The sequence below is a fragment of the Frankliniella occidentalis genome, unplaced genomic scaffold (genome assembly GCF_000697945.3).
Source record: "Frankliniella occidentalis isolate FOCC.00 unplaced genomic scaffold, Focc_3.1 Scaffold12, whole genome shotgun sequence".
Classification (NCBI taxonomy): Eukaryota; Metazoa; Arthropoda; class Insecta; order Thysanoptera; family Thripidae; genus Frankliniella; species Frankliniella occidentalis.
In genome coordinates, this window is record NW_026267142.1 from 2,175,346 (window position 1) to 2,184,895 (window position 9,550).

At 45.8% G+C, this 9,550-nt stretch overlaps 1 protein-coding gene across 6 annotated transcripts in view; it reads left to right on the top strand.

Moving 5' to 3' along the window:
- LOC113216791 (venom carboxylesterase-6-like) overlaps nt 1–9,550 on the top strand; it is a 223,571-nt gene that overhangs the window by 45,390 nt on the left and 168,631 nt on the right. The window lies entirely within an intron of this gene.

Genomic DNA, 9,550 nt, shown 5'->3' on the forward strand with positions numbered 1-9,550 from the left:
GGCGCCGTTCACGAGCTGGTCGGCGGTGTTTCATGTTTGTCACGTTGGAGAAGGCAGCGTCTATAGTGGACCCTATCGCGCAGGTGGTGGGTGCCGTCAAGTCGCCTGTGGCCGTCAACCCCTTCGATGCGATGGTTCGCACTATTCGCTGGTCAGCTGATTCCTTCATGTCCTTATTGAAGTCACCTCAAAGTAACGTAGTGTGCGGCAACGTGTTTAAGGGCAGCAGTACCTCGACCGTCTGGGGGATGTCAGTTTTGACGATTACTAGCAGGTCGTCGCAGGTCGCAGTCACGGCCTCGATGTTTGACTGTGAGCCGTGCGTGGCCGTTTGGTTCAGTGGCAGTCGGGAGTATATGGCTACTCCTCCCGCTGTTGGCCCTTGACCACTCCGGGCTTGTCATACCGTGTCCGAGGTCGACGCGGTCCTGGGGTTGCAGCCACGTCTCGGACAGGAGGAGGATGTCTTCCATGAACACGTCTGTATCTGGGGTGGTGCCCTGTTGGCGGGCCCGCAGACTCTGCAGGTCGTGTCCGACTGCGCGCAGGGTGGTTGTGCGTGTCGACTGGGTTACTGGCTGAGCGATCAGCGAAGCCTAATACTCCGTCTAGTTGGAAAAAACTTTTTATGTCTGTCTGTCTAGGTGTGTGTCTGTCCGCACGATAACTCGGGAACGCTAGCGACCTGGGATTTTCAGGCCCGTTTAGTACCACAAAATGTCAGGTCGAGTTCGAAGATGAGCATTCTAGCTCAAAATTTGAAATTTTCACAATCGTAAACGAGTCCTAAAACTGACGTTTTTGGCTGAGCGATCAGCGAAGCCTATTGCGCCGTCTTGTCAGAAAAAACTTTTTTGTGTCTGCACGTCTCTCTGTCCGCACGATAACTCGGGAACAATTGGAGCGAGCGACCTGGGATTTTCAGGGTCGTTTGGTACCACAAACAGACAGGGCGAGTTAAAAGATGAGCATTCTAGCTCAAAAATTTGATTTAAAAAAATCAAAAACAAGAGGTTCCAAAAATGAAGTTATAAACAAGGTAGATGTACGCCACACCACGTCTCGCGTTACAGGATTCGCGATATCTTGCGAAACACTGTTGCGACAAAATTCGAGCTGAGGACAATTATTTTAAGAGAGAAAAAGAGCGCCTCCGCACCAAGCAGTTCGTGGCGCGGGAGGCTGGGCTGCTGCAGCGCCCGCACAACCACCCTGCGCGCAGTCGGACACGACCTGCAGAGTCTGCGGGCCCACCAACAGGGCACTAAAGCATTCCGGTAAAGCTGAATAGACTACCTGTCCCGCGCCTGCCAGGGCGAGAGAAGAACAGGATCAGTCCTTATGTACCGAATAGAAGGACTTGCGTCACAATTCCGTTAATGTACGCAATTTTTTAAAGAGATGTCACTTTTAAATCTGGATACGGTCCACATGAAGTATACAACCCCTAACATTCTATCTGCCACTTTTCGAAGAAAAAGACTATAAAATAAAAGTTCCAGACTTTTTGAATTAGTAACGTGAAACGGGTTTGAAGACTTATGATTTTACAAGTATCCCCTTCTTTCGCTTTCTGGACTACTTAAAAGATATTTTATTTTAAAAAAACAACTACGAATCGCAGCGTTATGAACGAGAGACCCTCTTCATAAAAATGAAGTGGGCTACAATTTGGTGTATGCACATACAGTGCACACCTCCGGTAACCCGGTCTTCTTGGCCTTGAAGTGGACGGTTGCGCCTCGTCGTGGCGTGCACGATTTGCACCGAACGGATGGACCAGCGACAGTGACAGAAAAGGTCACTTACTCTTGAGAGATGTGGCTATAGCGTGACGAGTGTTTTTCGACATTTCACTTCTAAGGTACCGAAAATGGGCAAAATGTATTCAAATTTCCATTTCTTTTTACAAAAACTTTGACATTTTTTAAAAAATATTAAAAATTAAAAAAAATGAAATTGCTTTCGTCATGCGATAGCTCCATCGTTTAAGAGTAAATAACATTTTTTGTCGTTATCGCTGGTCCATCCGTTCGGTTCAAATCGTGCACGCCACGACAAGGTGTAACCGTCCACTTCGAGGCCAAGATGACCGGGTTCACGGAGAGGCTCCCTGTATCTACATACGCCAAATTGTAGCCCAATTTATTCCTAATGGAAGGGTCTTTCGTTTATTTTGCCACGATTCGTAGTTTAAAAAAAAAAAATCTCCCAAGCCCTTGTATGTTGCGCGCCAAATTGTTACACGTTCCAGCACTATTGCGCAGCTTTTCTAGAGGCCAAACCATCAATCATATTCAAAGTTTCAAAGGCCCATTTAAAAACAAAAGAAAACAAAATAATCAGACACAATCCATCAAGGAGGAAAAATACTGATGTCTAACGAGTTGTGAGAAGCACTTAAATGTGAAGCACTTTAATTTCGAAAAACCCCGTTCCTCATTAGGGCTAGGTTAACATCAGCAATCAGCAGGGAGAATAGAACAAAGACACTTACTTCGAGCAAAACGTCGGACACGTTCATTAAAGTCAGCCACTTTGCGGTTAACAGCACAATCGGGCGAAAACCTGGCCACCGTTGGGAGAGTCAAAAGAACAACGCTGCGGCACTTCTGGGCCAGCAGGCCTGCAAGTTGACCAGTCGACTCCGCCACCAAGTGGAATTAGCTATGAGGCTGAAAAAGTTAAAACAAGATGTATAAAGCTGAACATTAATGTCCTGGTGTAGAATGAACTCGTTCTGAAACATCATCGCATGCATCTACTACACTCAGAAAGCCGTATTCTTGGTTCAAGAGTGAATTTTTTCTAAAGGAAAGAAGAGCGCACGGTAAAAACGTTTTTTCTCATTTTTTGAGGAAAAGGGGAAATCTCTGTGGAACTCCCATGTTCGGCGTCCTTCTTTCCGGAAGGCCACATCCCGTTGGTGAAAACGTACCATTTTGCACCAGGGTTGGTTATGAAGCAAGCGCGACGCGAGGGGACTGTGGCCGCCCCACCGGACAGGGCCCGGAAGTCCCGAAGGGGAAATCACTCGGTTTCGTAGCGTACGGGCTATTTCATGGTATTTCTCCTGCCATTTTGGTTATTTTTCGTGCACTTCGGATTATTGCAGGATATTTCGCGGTACTTTGGAGTAATACAGGGGTGTTCCCCCACTATTTCACCGACTATTTCGAGTCTGTTTCGCCGTTATTTCGGGGAAAGGTGTACGAACTATTTCGCAAGTGATTTTCCCCTCGGGTACTCCCTACTGGCCACCGAAACAAAACTAAATAGATAATGAATCCGAAATGCTAGTCAGTCATATGGTTTAATAGACCAATTCATGAATAACAGAACAGTAGTCAGTCCAAAAATTAAGATTGATAAGCATAATGCAGAGTGTGCTAAAGGAGAAAGCACATCTAATATACTAGTCAAATATACAATCAACTGTTCCAAAACACTTATCTATCGAATACTTTTCTTAAATAAAACGTTGCATATAGTAATGTGCAAAAAAATAGAATTGATAAGCACAGATACATATGTGCATAAAATACATTACTTAATTTAAACGGAGCTCATAGCAATGAGCTACACAAGATTTTAAATACATTTTACAATGTTAATATTTTAAAGAAACACATACCGTGTTACACTTACCGAAAAATGGGATGCTTGTCTGAAAGGTACCGCCGCAATAGGGGCAGGTTTTGAGCGTTCTGTACTTCTGGCTCGAAGTTGCTAACCATCGATCCAGGCATTTCTTATGGAACAAGTGCCCACAATCAGTTAGGCAAAAAGTGCCTCCCTCTCTCCCCTCACGGCATATATGGCATGAAAGTCCAGTAGTTTCTAAAAAATAAAAACAGAGAACAATCACATTAGAGAAGAAATTAATCCTAGTGTCCAACCAATAGGTTAAGATTAAATTAGAACGAACCTGTCGCACACGTCGTAGAAGCCTTGGACTTGTTTTTCGAACCTTTAGGTCTGCCTGGGCCCCGCTTAGGAGCAGCTTTCTTTGCACTACCACACCCTGCTTGGGAGACAAAGGAGGGGTTACGTAAATAAGCTGTCAGAACTGATCGACGAGAAACAAATTTGCAGGAGGAAACAATACCTGCACCCGATGATGTAGAGGGAAGTGACTCTCTCCAGTTATGCTGCTGCGCGGGGCTTTGACTGGAAACGCTTGGTGGGAGGCTGACTCTGGGCCTCAGTGTTGTTTGACGAAGTGTTGGAGACATCAAAAACGCTTGGGTAATCGTCTCCTGATCCTATGTGAAAACAGCACAAATTAGTTAATGCATTTCAAAACCCTATCAACCTTATGCTCGTGTGAAAGGTTTTTTCATGAGTAAGACAATGGTGTAGTCAAAATGAAAAAACCTCAGTGCGTTGGGAGAAATCAGCGATAAACGAAAGATGAGCTCGATTGAAAGAACTCGTCAAAAGTAAGCTCATGGTGTGATCGAAACCGCGATATCTTGCTTACATACACAGATAAAGCAGATTTTTTGTCTTTTCTGGTAACCGTTGGATACATTTTTTAGTCTTTCCGGTAACCGCCGGCCACATTTTATGTCTTTCCGGTAACCTCCGGACAGATTCATAGGTCTTTCCGGTAATCTCAGGACACATTTTTTGTCTTTCCGGTAACCTCCGGACATATTTAATGTCTTTCCGATAACTCCCGGACACACTATTTGTCTTTTCGGTAACCCTGCCGGGATGTTTTGGTCTTTCGGTAACCCATCCCTGGGCCTTTCCCGGGCACCTGTCCGTTCGGTAACCCCAAAACCACTGAACACGTTTTTGCCTACTTTTGGGAGAACGACCCAGTTGCACCACATGGCTATTGTCCTGCGGCAAGAAGGCCCAATCAGGAGGATTTTCAAAATGTGCTGCGCCGTAGCCCTTTTGAGCAGGGGACATTTCACACCTGCATTGCATGTGCTTATGCAAGAGGCAAGACAGGAAGGCGTGCGGATCTACTGAGTCTTTCGGCCATTTTTTGCATATTTATGGAGGAATTGGGTAGGAAATCCTCACCGGAGGAGGTTCATGAGTTTCCACGGTCAAGCTCACAGGACCAAACACCTGTGAAAGCCACCACCGCCAATTAAGGAACTCCATCCCAAGTGCGCATCCAAATGTTTATCATTTCATTGGTAAGGAAATATGTAAATAATATCATAAATCCTGATAGTCTTCTTGGTTGTAAATGTATATTTGGCAATATTGTCACTTTTGGCTATATTTGGCTCGCACACATAGAATCAGCTTAGTGAGAGATGTGAGGAGCATGGCTGGTGGGAACCGCCCGAATCGTCGTAGGAAGGCTAGTGCTATCTCAAACGACAGAAGGCTGAGGAACCTTAACGAAAAAAAAATAGTTTTTACAACTAACTATGTACATGTACGCCAGACCACGTCTCGCGTAATAGGCTTCGCGATATCTCACGAAACACTGTTACGCTGCGACGCGCCTGGCATACATCTACCTAGGCCTGCTGCGCTGACACCCGAGTCCGGCAAAAAGCAGTGTCGTAGATAGGCCTTCGGATCCAAAGGACACAAATTTTACCCCACGAGTTTAATTCTGACGAGTTGCCCCACCAGAGTCCATCAATTATCTGAGAAGCAACATTTTAATGATTTGAGATCATTTGCGTGTGGAAATCGCCCTCTGGCCTATGAACGGTTAGATATAGAGTCAAACCGACAAAAGTTTGGCCCTACGGGCTCTACTTTTAAACAACCCTTTTCCCAGTTTCCCTGAGTACACCTTGATTTCCCCTATCGTGAACCATTCGGGTGCCTACAGCAAGGGAGGAGCCTGCTCAGATGGCTAGCGTTCGCTGCCCTCGAACCAATTCACCCCTGTTCACCACTGCATTACCCGCCACTATGTCAGCAAACTAGTTCCTGGCTCAGCTCATCGGCCTGATTCGGAGAGCGAAACAATAAGTCGAGTAACCTTCAGCACTTTCTGGGCGAACTCCTCGCCGTTCGACTAAGCAGGGCAATCGTCCAGGATCAGATCCAACATCTTGTCCAGATCTGAATCCACGTACGGGTGAAAGCGGGCGCCGCGAGCACGACCCGATCTGCGCTTCCCTCCCGACTTGAAGCCGACGATATCGTCCTCTTCTTCCTCCAGGTAGAAGGTCGGTGGCGCGTCGGCAGGTGGAGATTTCAGGGGACCACCGCCAAAACCACCCGGCGGACGACGACCGCCAGCGCCGCACGAAGACAACATCTGAAAAGGTACAGATGTATTGGTGAAAATTCCGGCCATGTCTAAGACCGGAAAATATAAGAAAGGGGGGGAGGAACGCTTCTCTATCACTCATGTTTATTTTGTACCACTGGCTGGATTTGAAGACTCTCGAGCACCGTTCGCGCGGAGATCCCAACTGATTTGGTCCGCCTCCTTCGATGACGGATCACACCACGTTTTCGAGCGCTGGCGGCACTCCCAGTTCAGGTGGGCGCGAGATCAACCCCTTGGTCGCTAACTCTTTGCCTCCGATTGACCTTCTTGCGCACTGCTTTACACGGGCCATGGCGCTAGAGTGTTCGGGTGTTGACGAATCGATGACAAGCTGTAGGCTACGCGATACAGTTGACTGATGGCCAGCTCTGCCAGCGGTCAGCTATATATAACCCGGCGGCCTACGAGCAAGCCCTCTGATTGGTCGGTCAGCCGGACGGCACACAGGGTCACTGGTGTCCACCGAACCACCAACGGGGCGCGGATCACCGACGGGGTGCCGACGGTGGAGACGGTTGTCGTACGAGCGACAACCTCAGAGGGAGGCCTTCCGGCTCCTTAACAGCATACTCTTCTTAGTACTCAGGTAACACACGGAAAATGGCACAGGAGGCATTGGAATCATGCAAACCTTTTAAAAATGAATCAAGGTTTTCTTTTGAGGGAAGATTCGTAACCAAGGAAGCGAAGTCTTGAGGGAAATTGACATCAGAGTCTTCATCAAGCATCTGTCGACGCTTTTTGTGAGATGTAACAAAATCAATGTTCCGCACTTCACTTGCTGGCACTTCCCTCATGGCGGGTGGAAGCCAAGCATTGGGTCTTGATGTACAAGCATTTTCCTTGTGACTAGCAGCCAATTCGACAGCGTAGAGAAGAGCACCAACATGTGAACAAGACTCAGACCTGCCAGCGACACAAATACAATAGCCAGTAAGGATGTCAGTTAGGGAGTATAAGAACCCATGGCAAGAGAGGTTTCACACTAGCAGACAAGGTTTGAGAATGCTTGACCTTTCCAAGACACAGCATGTTGCCACTAGGCAGCTCCTTCAAACCAACTCCTAGAACAAAGCCACTAGTAAGAAAGTTATGAGCCTCAGTCCCCTTGTACGATTTCATTTGAGACATGTTCAAGGCACGTGTCTTGTGAACAAGATAATGAGATATGTGAACAATATTAATATCAGGTACTAAGGAGGGGTTATCAGTGAAATCCTTGAGTTCTAGTTCATATGGGTCAATGCCTTCACACAAGTCAATTATCCTTTTGTACTGAACTTAATCTGGATCACTAAGGCCTTTGACATAACCGGAATTGACAAACTTACCACACGCCATAATTAGACTTCTAGGGGAGATCACAGACAGTGACTAAAACTAAATCACAAAACCAGTGAAACAATAAATCAAATGTACAATAGAGACAGGAATAGTGAAGAAGAATTTCTTAACAAATCACATTCTACTAAGTTAAAAGAAAGAAGTGAAAATATATACAAGGAAATGACTTACTTAAATTTAACATTCAGCATAATGACTACCCTGCAAGACAAAACAGACACAGGGAGGATTAAAGATTTGTACACTGGTGCTGGACCAGTTGAAAGACTGGACCAGTTGAACGTTTCTCAACTATTCGGAAAGAAATGTCAAAGATGACGAGCTAGGACAGTATATGAAGTTTGACAAATCTTGAATCAAAAAGAAGCAAAACAGAGGCAATTTTTTAATAATTTAGAATTAATTTAGGACTACATGTTATTTCAGATGGATGAGCGGGGAAGCCATGACGATCCTTAAACAGAAATATATATTGGAAATCAGTGTGGTAAAAAGAAAAAAATAACATTTGTGTTTTGCAACAAACTAAGACTCACCAGAACCGCAAAATCACATTGAACGTCATCCAATTGTCATCATCGACATCTTATCTTCCCTTCCTCCTCCTCCTCCTCATCGTCTTCTTCTGCTGCATCCATCTTACCGTAGACAAAAGACCTTGCCAAAAGAAAAAGGAAGAAATTCACTTAAAGAGAGGCTAGATACTTGGAGCGTTCTGCGCTGGCCTAAACACAGAACCATGAGTCTGTCACTAGAAATTTTTCGTGTTTTACTACATGAATACAAAGTACGAAGAATAAAGTCTACTTTGAAGTCAAGAGATTGGCTGATATTTCCACAAAATTATCAAATTGGACAGGAAAGCCGCCCTTCCAGACACCGAACAGGGCTTGATTCCCAGGACCGATGGGCAAAGTCTGATCATAAATCACATCAACTCGTACGGTGGGGTAAAACGCGAGTATCTGTTTAACAGAATCGCGCAAATCAAACAAGGTTTCACGCCCGGAACGTAGGAAACCCACTAAAGTAAAAGCACCGAAAGAGCCGGCCCGCACCGCCCAGTACTCTTACTTAATACGACATATATCCGACGAAAACCAACGAAAATATAAGGTCTGGTGGAGAAACAGACGCCCTGTCCACTAGAAAGCCGGATAAACACGACATCTTTACGCTAAAATCATCAAAACCCGACCAGAAAGGCCACTTACCTATGATACCGCTGCAGGAGCCCGCCCATGACTGGACCAAAGATGGCCGCCGCCCACCGCCGCCGCCCAACGCGAATACCACCTATAGTTTTCCATCTGCTGCGGCTGATCAGGATTTTTCAAAGGAATGTTTGGCATCCCAGCTGGTTTCCAAATGACCTCAGGAAATAGCTTGCCTAAAATTCTGCGCAGCATCTCTTGAACTTCGTCCGACTTAGAAGAATGCTCTTGCATAGGGTAGGTGATACAGTTATGGGACGGTTAAGTACGCACTTTCGTTTGACGCAGCGCTGTGCGTCTCTCGATTGAAGATGTGACGTACCTATGGGCTCATGGGCTAGCTGAAGGTTCGAACAAAACTTTACCACTCTAGGTGGCCTAAGAATTCAACGCCTTACGCCCTTTCGGTCGGTTCAAAGTCAGAGGTCGAGTAACACAGTTATTGGACGGCTGGAGATAGTTATTGGACGGCATGTCACAGTTATTGGACACTTGCAATTTTTCCATCTACATGGCCTAAAACGCGGGGGTTACGGTATTTTTTGGGGGCTTTTCGTAACAATATGTCATCAGCTCACGAGTGTTTATGCACTCGCACCCCCACCGACTTTTCCAACCCCATCATACGCCTATTAAACCTCGTTCAATGCCAATTTATAACAAATCATTAATCATTCTCTTTTCCAGCCAAATTGAACGTCATATTTTTCTGTAGGCTTACAATATG